Genomic DNA, 9,503 nt, shown 5'->3' on the forward strand with positions numbered 1-9,503 from the left:
GAAGGAAGGAAGGAAGGAAGGAAGGAAGGAAGGAAGGAAGAAAGAAAGAAAGAAAGAAAGAAAGAAAGAAAGAAAGAAAGAAAGAAAGAAAGAAAGAAATTGGACTTCATCAAAATTAAAAATGTTCCTCCAAGACACCATTAGGAAAATAAATAGGCTAGCTACAGACTGAGACAAAATATGTGTAATTCAAAGATCGGAAAAAGATTTATATCCAAAATATTTAAGGATTCCTAGAACCCAATACTAGAAAGAAAAATGATCCAAAAAAAAAATAGGCAGAAGCTGGAATAAGCACTTCCTGAGGATATGGTAGTGGCTGGTAAGTACAGGGGACATACTCATCATCATCACTCATCAGGGAAATGCAAAGTCAAACTACAATGAGACTTCTCTATGCATCTATTAGAATAGGGAGAATTAAAAAGACTATCAATATCAAATGTTGGCAAGGACATAAAGGAACAAGAAACTTTCACATATTGTTTGGTATAAAAATGGTAACTTGGAAATTTGTCTGGCAGTTCCTCATAAAGTCAAACATACTCTTACTCTATCACCCAGCAATTCCATGTCTATGTATTTAACCTAAAGAAAGGAAAATACATGTCATGGCTGAATTGAGTCCCCCCAAACTCATGTTTGAATTCTAACCCCTTGTACTTCAGAATATAACTGTATTTGGAGTTAGGATATTTAAAGAAGCAAGTAAATTGAGGTCATTAGGATGGACCATAATCTAATATGACTGGTGTCCTTATAAGAAGAGATGAGGACCCAGATAAGTGCAGATGAAGAACCATGTGAAGACACAGGCTGAAGAAGACAGCTATTTACAAACCAAGGAGAGAGTCCTCAAGAAACCAACCCTACGCATACCCTGACCTCAGACTTCTAGCTTCCAGAACTGTGAGAAAACAATTTGTTGTTAGGGAACATTCTGGTAGCCCTGCAAACTATTACAATGGATGTCCATAAAAAGACTTGTTCAAGAATGACCACAGCAGTGTGATTCATAATAGCCAAGTAACTCAAATGTCAACAGGTAAGTAGATAAACAAAGGCAGTCTATTCTACATTCTTATGATTTACGAACAGAAAGAAATTAATGTGCAGTAACATGGATGCAGTAACATGGATGAACCTCAGCAAGACTGTAGTGAGTGAAAATGCCAGACACAAAAGAGTACATACTCTATTATTTTGCTTATAAGGAACTCTAGAAGAGACAAAGGTTATCTACTTGAAAGAAATCAGAGTGATGCTTGCCTCTGGCAGTGATGATGAATATGTTCTATATATTGATATGGAAGCGGGTCCCATGCAATTGTCAAAACTCATCAAATTATACACTTCAGATCCGTGCATTTCACTGTACATAAAATTGTAATTAATAATGTCAACCTCAGGGCTCTTGTGTGGCTCAGTCTGTTGAGTGTCTGCCTTTGGCTCAGGTCATGATCCCAGGGCCCTGGGCTCAAGCCCCACATTCAGCTTCCTGCTCAGGGGAGGGGCCGGCTTCTCCCTCTCCCTCTACCTGCCGCTCCCCCTGCTTGTGTGCTCTCTCTGTCAAATGAATGAATAAAACTTAAAAAAAAATGTTTAAATGTCAACCTCAATAAAAAATGTAAACAAGAAAGACGAAAAGTAAAAGGGCAAAATAATGAGAGATTTGGAGAATATGCCTATAAAAGCTAACATTTGTGTAATAGAAATTTCATAAAAAGGGAGAAAAAAACAACAGAAAATGGAAGAAAGATTATAAAAGAAATGAAGAAAATGCACCTCAAAATTAAGGATATGATTTTTCCAGACTGAAGAGGCCCACTGGTGCTCAGTAAAATAAATGGTAAAAGATCTGCATTAATACACATCAGCATGGAATTTTAGAATGTGGTAAAGGATGAGAGGAAGGAGGAGAAATGATCCTAAAAGCATCAGAGAAAAAGAGAAAAAAAAATCCTCATTAGTGGATTAGAAATGTAAATGGCATTGGGCTTCTCAAAAGAAAGGGAAGATATTGGAAGGAATGTTCCAATTAAACTCAGAAACAGAAAGATAGGAAATTCAGGAGAGCAAGCCAAGAGAGTGCTCAAGAAGATGGTGAGTAGAAATCACAGGAGGTTGTGGGTCCGGGCTTACGGGAAGCCAGTGCAGCAGGAGGACAACCAGTAGGTCAGGGGCATCTCAAGGGAACTAATCTAACGTGTGACTTCATGTGTTTAAACTTCTCAGATGAAATCTACATTCTTGATAGAGAGTTTACAAATGAATTAACGGTGAATAGGTAGGAAAGAAAACAAATGAAAATAAGGTAAGCTGGGGGGTGATAAAAATGACACTGAAAAGAGGGACGCCTGGGTGGCTCAGCAGCTGTGGGGCTGCCTTTCAGCTCAGGGCGTGATCCCGGTCCGGGGACCCAATCCTGCGTCGGGCTCTCTGCGGGAGACTGCTTCTCCCTCTGCCTATGTCTCTGCCTCTCTCTGTGTCTCTCATGAGTAAATAAATAAAATCTTTTTAAAAAATTATACTTAAAAGAAAACATAATCATAATACATTCATTCCATGGCTAAGCTAAAAAACAAGTATCTACAGGGTTCCAAAATGTGAAATCTGAATATCCTTCTTATGGACAGTTGTGATTTGACTATATTGTGGTTTGGGGAGAGAGCATATGGGGGTGGGTAGGAAAGTGATGGGTTAAGTGATCCAATTTTCATCCTCATTAGTGGAAATTAGCGGCTAATATCAAAAACTGGAAAATGAAAAAAAAACTGGAAAATGAACGAAGAGCAGTATAAGCTTTGTTTCTTCACTTCCACAAATATAGAAGTAAATATAAGAATTGGTAGATAAAAGATGTGGATTCCTTCAAAAGAATGGGAGCTGGGACAGAGAGTGGTAGAGCACAAGACTGCTTTGGATTTTTGAGTCTTGTACAATTACTTGCCTTTTTATTTTTGTTATTTTTTTAACTCAGGTATTGTTGGCATACTTTTTAAAACCAGCATATAGTGGACACACCACTATTTTCCTTTTTAAACAATAGCAATCACTACACATGTCAAAGTACTTAGAAAATTGTTTAGAACTGCTGCTTCACAAGCCAGTGTTTCTTTTGTTTTCCTTTTTCTGCCTTTTTTTTTTTTGACTGTTCATAGCAGCTGTATTCACAAAAGCCAAAAGGAGAAAGAACCCAAACATTCATGAACAGTGGAATGGATGAATAAATTACTTTTTCTGCCTTTTAATTCATCACCACATTGCCCCTCCAGGAAGAGGCTATCAATTATGTACTTCCAACAATTCATGAGAATTCCCTTTTCCCTACACCTCTCCAGCACAGAATATGATTACCATTTATTTTAATCTTCTTTGAACTGATAGGGAAAGCGTGGGGTCTCACTTCATTTCTCATCTCTCTGATCATCAGCCATTTCAGACATAGGTTCATATGTATTATTTGTTCTTTTTTCTGTAACAATTGACTTGTTCCTATCCTTAGCCCTTTTTAAAATGGAAACATTTGTCTGATACTTATTTATTTAAGAGAAAAAGATTTTAGTCCTAAAGCTGTTAACTCTTTTATCTGGCATATAGAATGGAAATATTTTCCTTCATTGTCACATACTTTTAAAATTTGTGTCATTTTTGGAAATATCAAATATCACATTTGTAGATGGTATGAACAAAGGATATTTCCCTTATGGGGAGGAAGAGGAACCAAAGCTAACTGCAATGGGTATTGGTGACTGGGAGACCAGCTGAATTGTGAGCTTCAAAGAGAAACAGGAAACCCTGGAGAATGAAAGGAGAGGCACACAGTAGGGGGAGGATGCCTACCAGTTGGGTTTGGTCCACAGGGTAGGAGAGGGGTGGCCTGGATGCACAGAGAGAGTTCCCATGTGGTGGGTCCCCACTTTTTGGATATGGCATCAGGGAAGGCAACATGGTGGTCCTTAGCTCTGGGATGAGAGGTGCCACCACCGCGGTAGATTCAGGTGCTGGGAAGTGTCTTCCAGAGAGGCACAAGAACACCTTTTCTCGGAGGCCCCAGATCGCAGTGGTCCTGAAGGAGCAGGAGGAGATGGGGGGACTCCAGGCTCAGCAGGGAATGCCCAAGGGCCCTGGGGTCTTAGGGCTGGGGGCAGTCTTTGCTGCTCCTCCCATTGTACTGGTGGAGACCTGAGAAGTGGGGAAGGAGATTCAGAAGCACACTCATTGGCTGTTCCACACCTCTTTCATCTGACCCACTTCCGGCCCCATCCCCTTTCCATTCCTGAAGTCTCTCTTCATCAGGTCCTCACCTTCTCCCCAAGTCCTGAGGTGGGAGCTCTGGAGTGTGAGCTAAGCACTCAAGGGTTAGGTGGACCCTTAGAGGGGACTTTAGGGTAGGTAGATCTGGTCTCTGATAGAAGGAATGAATGCCAATGTGTATGCACACGTGTGTCTCGTACCTCTGTGTGCACACCTGAGGGTTAAGGGAGGACACCTGAGGCTGGCCTCAAACCTGGACAACCCAGCTACTGTGGGTGGACATGACCCAAGGACATGAATTTGAATGTCAAAGAAGATGTTGGCTTAAATCCACCAAATGCATGTGCAGAAACAGGCGAAGTAAAGAATATTTAAATTGGGATTAGTTATAATTGATACAATGCCACCTGTGTGACTCCTGGCTGCTTCTGTCCTGCAGTGCCTCTCTCCCAGGAGAGAAACTTTCCCCTGCTCCCTTGGTCCCCAAGTAACTCCAGGCCTTCACTCACTCACCTGCATTCTATAGGTCAGAAACAGGAGGAGGGCTGTCAAAGCCAGGATCTTGGTCTCAAGGAATGCACACAACAGCATCATGAAAGCGCTGTCTGGCAGACTGTGGGAAAAGCAGGAAAAAGGAGGGGAGGATCCAGGCCTGGGAGAGCACCCCCTGAGCGCAGCATGGGGCTGGAGTCTGTTTATGGGCCAGACCTACCCTGAACTCACTGAGGTCAGCCACAGGGACCATCCGGAACAAAATCATGAGAACCCAAGAAGCTGGGGTGGAGGGAGAGGTTGGCCAGGGGAAAAATAAAGAAATGATCAGAGTTGTCATTTGTGTGGTCACAACTCTCAGGGCTGGCCACAGCTCCAGTGGATAGGAGCAGAAGAAAAGCAGAGGGAGAGACCCCCCGCCCCAGGTTTGTAATAGGCAAACCTGGGCCGGGACTACCCAGAGGTGCCCCTGGAGAATGTCTGAGCCCCAGAGGAGCAGTAAACCCAGAGACATAAGGCCTGGATCCTAGTCCACTGCTGCCCTGAAGTAGCTGAGTGACTCTGGACAGATCTCATCTCTCTGGCCTGTGAATCAGCACTCATAGAAGTTTTTGCATTCCTGATAACTATTTCTGCTCCATGATGAGGGAGGGGGAGAGCCCCTCTTTCACCCTTGCCAACCTAGTCCAGCACTGAGCTGAGACCTTAGGGCCCCTTTCAGACATCTCTGTCTCCCTGGTCTCCTGAACCAGAGCCCACACAAGTCAGCAGCTTCCCAGCCCCCCTCTTTAGGCGACACCCCAGACCTACCAGTGCTTAGAGCTACTGATGAAGGTTGAACTGGTTATCACTGGAAAAGCAAGTGTGATTGATGACAACAGAGAAGACAGTGGCAGGCTAGACTCCCCAGAGGGAGAGAGGCCAGCCCCCAAAGCCTGAGAGGAAGAGGGGGAGGGGCCAGGGTCAGCCTCAGGGTCCCTCAGGCCAGGACTGACTGGAGTCCAAGGCAGGGAGCTTCCCAGAGCTGATAGGAAGAGAAAATCAGGGGCTGGGGGAGGCTTGGAGTGAGAAAGAAGCCTGATACTAGGTCCCTAAATCCTCAAGGGCAGGGAGAGTCAGCAGTGCTCCTGTGGAGAAGGCACAGACTACTTGTCCCAAAAGTCTGGCCCTTTCACCTTCAAAGTCTCCAGATCTTTCTGGTCTTGCCTCAGACCCAGGTTCTGAACAACCTGCGTGCTCAGTCTGGGGGTGACCTCAGCCACAGGGCCCCACACAGACACCCTATACCCTACATGGGGTGGACAGTTCTGGGGGTCAGTGGATGAGGTTGGGTCTAAGCCATCATGTGGACTGGGTATTTACCCCCATTGGGTCCCAAATTAGCTTATACATTTAGGGATAGGAAACTCAAGGATAGAGGTGATGACCCAAATATGAGAACTCAGGATCTAACTGCCCACATCAGTGTGGGAGCAAGCAAGGAGGTAGTGGGATTGGGTGAAGGAGGTTAGGGAGGGAGGCAAGTGGCTTCATTTCCCCAGACACCCAGGAGGGCCCCTTCCCTCTGCAAAGAACTCACTTGAAGTCACCACCAGGCTGATATTTTTGAGAATATAGATGCTCCCCTCCTCTGTCTATTCTACACCAGTAGATTCCAGAACTTATCTTCTTGATTTCTGTTATGATGACAATGAAGAAGCCAGCAGAAGGGTTGTCCCAGATAAATATGGAGGACTTTGCGCCGTTACCTGGGATCTGGTGCTGGTGACTAACTTCAAACAATAACCTGGTTTTGTTTCCTTACACCAGGTTTTGTTCTTATACTCACCTGCCAGGGAAGCAGATGGGCATTTCACAGAGACTACCTGGCCCTGTGCTGCCCACACAGGCTCATTCTCCTGGGTTTGTTCCCAGGACCCAGAAAACAAGTCCTCAGGTCAGGCTAAGGAACGGGAGATGCCACACTCGGAGCATGACCCCAAACCCCCCCAGCCCTCCCTGGCCCACCATCCCATAGTGTACTGCACCCCCACCCAACCTCACCTCCAAACTCCCTCCCTCCCTTTCCCTGTTTCCCTGGAGCCACTCCCCTCCCCTTGCCCCTTATCCAAGGCCAGCAGCAGCAGGACCAGCAGCAGGTAGAGGGACTCCTGGGTCATACTGCCCTCTGCCAGTGTGAGGGTGCCTGGAGTGAGGGATACAGGGTGGTTATAGGATGGAGAGACCCGGGAGCTAAGCCCAACTCTGCCCAGATGCCCCAGCACATCGAGTGCAAGATGGAGAAAAGAAAGGACTTGATTGAGTAAGTGTGAGGTCTGCAGCATGGATTCTGTGGGCAGTGGGAAGGTGGGGCCCCCCAGGGGAACCTCCAGCTGCTGGGGGCATCCCTGCTTCAATCCTGCTCAGCCAGATGGTCCAGGCACTGTGATTGCCCTTGGCTCCCCCTGCCCACCCCACCCCCCACCCAGCACTTATGGGGGGAAGCTAGGTGGAAATAAGAGGCTACCCTACTTCTCTCAACCTCAGTTCCTTTCACTTCATCCTCTCAGAGGCCTGGCTTTTTTTTTTTTTTTTGCCCACCTCCAACAAGCCAGGGAAGAACTGGCCCAAGGCAGGGAGGGACTCTGAGGCCTGACCAGCCTTTAAGTACCCGTGATCCCCAGGGATAGCAGAGAGCCCCTGGCCTGGAAGGCACATGGTTGAAATGACACAGGCACATCTATCACATGTACTCTCATAGCTTCCCCCTTCTCCCTCAAGATGTACACTATGAGCCTGGACCCATTACAACAAATAGGAACCATAGGATAATGCATCAGGGCTGTCCAACCCCAAGGTAAGCTCCCCAGTTGTGCCTGCACCCTTTCACACACCCCTATCATCAGCTCCAAGAAGTGTAGCTCAGTATTCAACACCTGAATGCCAAATCCCACATTATTTCCCCTGTAGTGGTCTCTATAGGGAGTGGGTTTGTGTGAAGGTTACTAGGGCTCCACACAATATTGGATACAAAGTACAGTTCCCTCCTGCACTGTCATGAACATTGAAGACAAGGTGTAAATAAACATGCAACAATGGGCTACAGCTACTAAGGATTCTAGCTAAGTTGGACCTGGGCTGGTTGGGCCCCGCAGGCACCTGAACCATCCACCTCTGGCGGTGATTCCGTTTGGGGGAAGAGTGGAGACACCACTGGGACCCCCGACTCCCTCCTAGACTCACAGCAGCACCCTGACCATCTCCCTTGGTACAGGAGGTTTGTCACAACTGGGTTTGTAATTAGTGCATCGTGGACAAATTTTGCACAGGTGGTAAGAGGGAATGTTTGAGTAGCTCGGGTTCAGATTGTGAGGGAAATCTGTGTTTTCCATTTTGAGAGGTTACGCGGGAGGTACAAGGAGAGAGGGGATGTCATTTCAATTTTCTGGAAATGAAGTAGGAAGGAAAGGGACTTTCAGGAAAAGAGCAAACACAGGTTTGCAACTGAGACTTTACAAAGCCTGGTCACAAGAGTATTGAACTCTGGAATTCCCAAGCTTGTCTGCACCTTAGAATCACCTGGGGCTTGTGAAAAATATATATATATATCAAGGCCTAAGCCACCACCCAGACTGAAGAACCTCGCCCAGAGTGATGTGGTGTGACATCAGTACTGGTGACGCTCCCCATGTGATCCCAGCGTGCAGACAGGTCTGGGGACCACTGGTCTCATTTAATTTCCACAAAATCCTTGTGAAGCAGTGGTCACTAACCCTATTTCACCATGGAGAAACTGAGGCACGAGAAGCCTTGGTGATTCCCTTAAGGTTCCCCAGTGAATGGTGAATTGGTGGCACGCGGAGCTCCTTCTGCAGCCGGTGCCGCCCTCGGGCAGGACAGGGAGCGGAGCAGGAGGTGGGCTGTTGTCGCCTGGCTGTGCACCGAGGCCCTGTCCCCTGATGCCACTGCAGTCGGCTGGAGAGCGCTCCTGGGACGGACGGACTGCCCTGCCCCCTGCTGGCAGGAGAGCGTCATTACCGTGTGACGTTCTCCGCGAGTCTTCCCAAGGTCACCTTTTTCCTTCTTACACTGTCCTCCCTCTGGTCCTCAGTCCTTCTAACCTGCTTTTTGCTGTGTGACAGAGTTCCTCCCTTCGCAGCAGACAGGGAGCACTTGGCGGGTGGAGTCGCCTTTTCCCTGCACTGTGGGCTCCCTACAAGTGTCTGTGGGGTGAACACCCTCGAGCAGAGCTGGGGGTCTTGGGCTCCCCAAAGGTGCAGGCAGTGCCCAGCACCTGGGCCTTCAGACCTGCCGGAGCTCAGTGGCATCCCCAGGAATGGAAACTGCAGACGCTGGAACCCAAAATCAGTCTCTGGTCCCCAGTCCTGAGAAGGGTCGCCTCTTCAGAGGTTTGGCTCTCCCAAGAGAAGCCTGGGTCACAGGGCTCCAAGGGAACCGGGCTCTGGGAGATAGGCCAGGAAGTGTGGACTAGGGTTCATCGTCAGGGAATGGCACCATCTGTGGCCCTAGTAAAGGAAATAGCTGTGGGTGGTCCCTGGTACCTCTGGAATCCCACTCTGTTGACCATGTAGGGAGTACCTGCCTTCTTCCTCCAAACCAGGATTCAAGACGTGAGAAGAAACTGGGAGAAGCTCAAACCACAGTAGCCCCAGGAGGGGTAAGGAAGGGCAGCTCTACCTGCCTCCTCCTCCCTCTCATCAGCATAGCTGTGGGGACAGAGGGGACTCCGTTTCCCTGACCATAAAATAGGAAAT

General features: G+C 47.3%; 1 long non-coding RNA gene across 1 annotated transcript; it reads left to right on the forward strand.

The window, feature by feature from the left end:
• Positions 1-916: 916 nt before the first annotated feature.
• LOC125752302 (uncharacterized) lies at positions 917-5,088 on the forward strand. Its single transcript, XR_007401496.1, has 2 exons — positions 917-1,045; positions 4,784-5,088. It is a non-coding gene; the product is annotated as an uncharacterized LOC125752302 (long non-coding RNA).
• The last annotated feature ends 4,415 nt before the right edge of the window (positions 5,089-9,503 follow it).

Source organism: Canis lupus, chromosome 12 (genome assembly GCF_003254725.2).
Source record: "Canis lupus dingo isolate Sandy chromosome 12, ASM325472v2, whole genome shotgun sequence".
Lineage (NCBI taxonomy): Eukaryota > Metazoa > Chordata > Mammalia > Carnivora > Canidae > Canis > Canis lupus.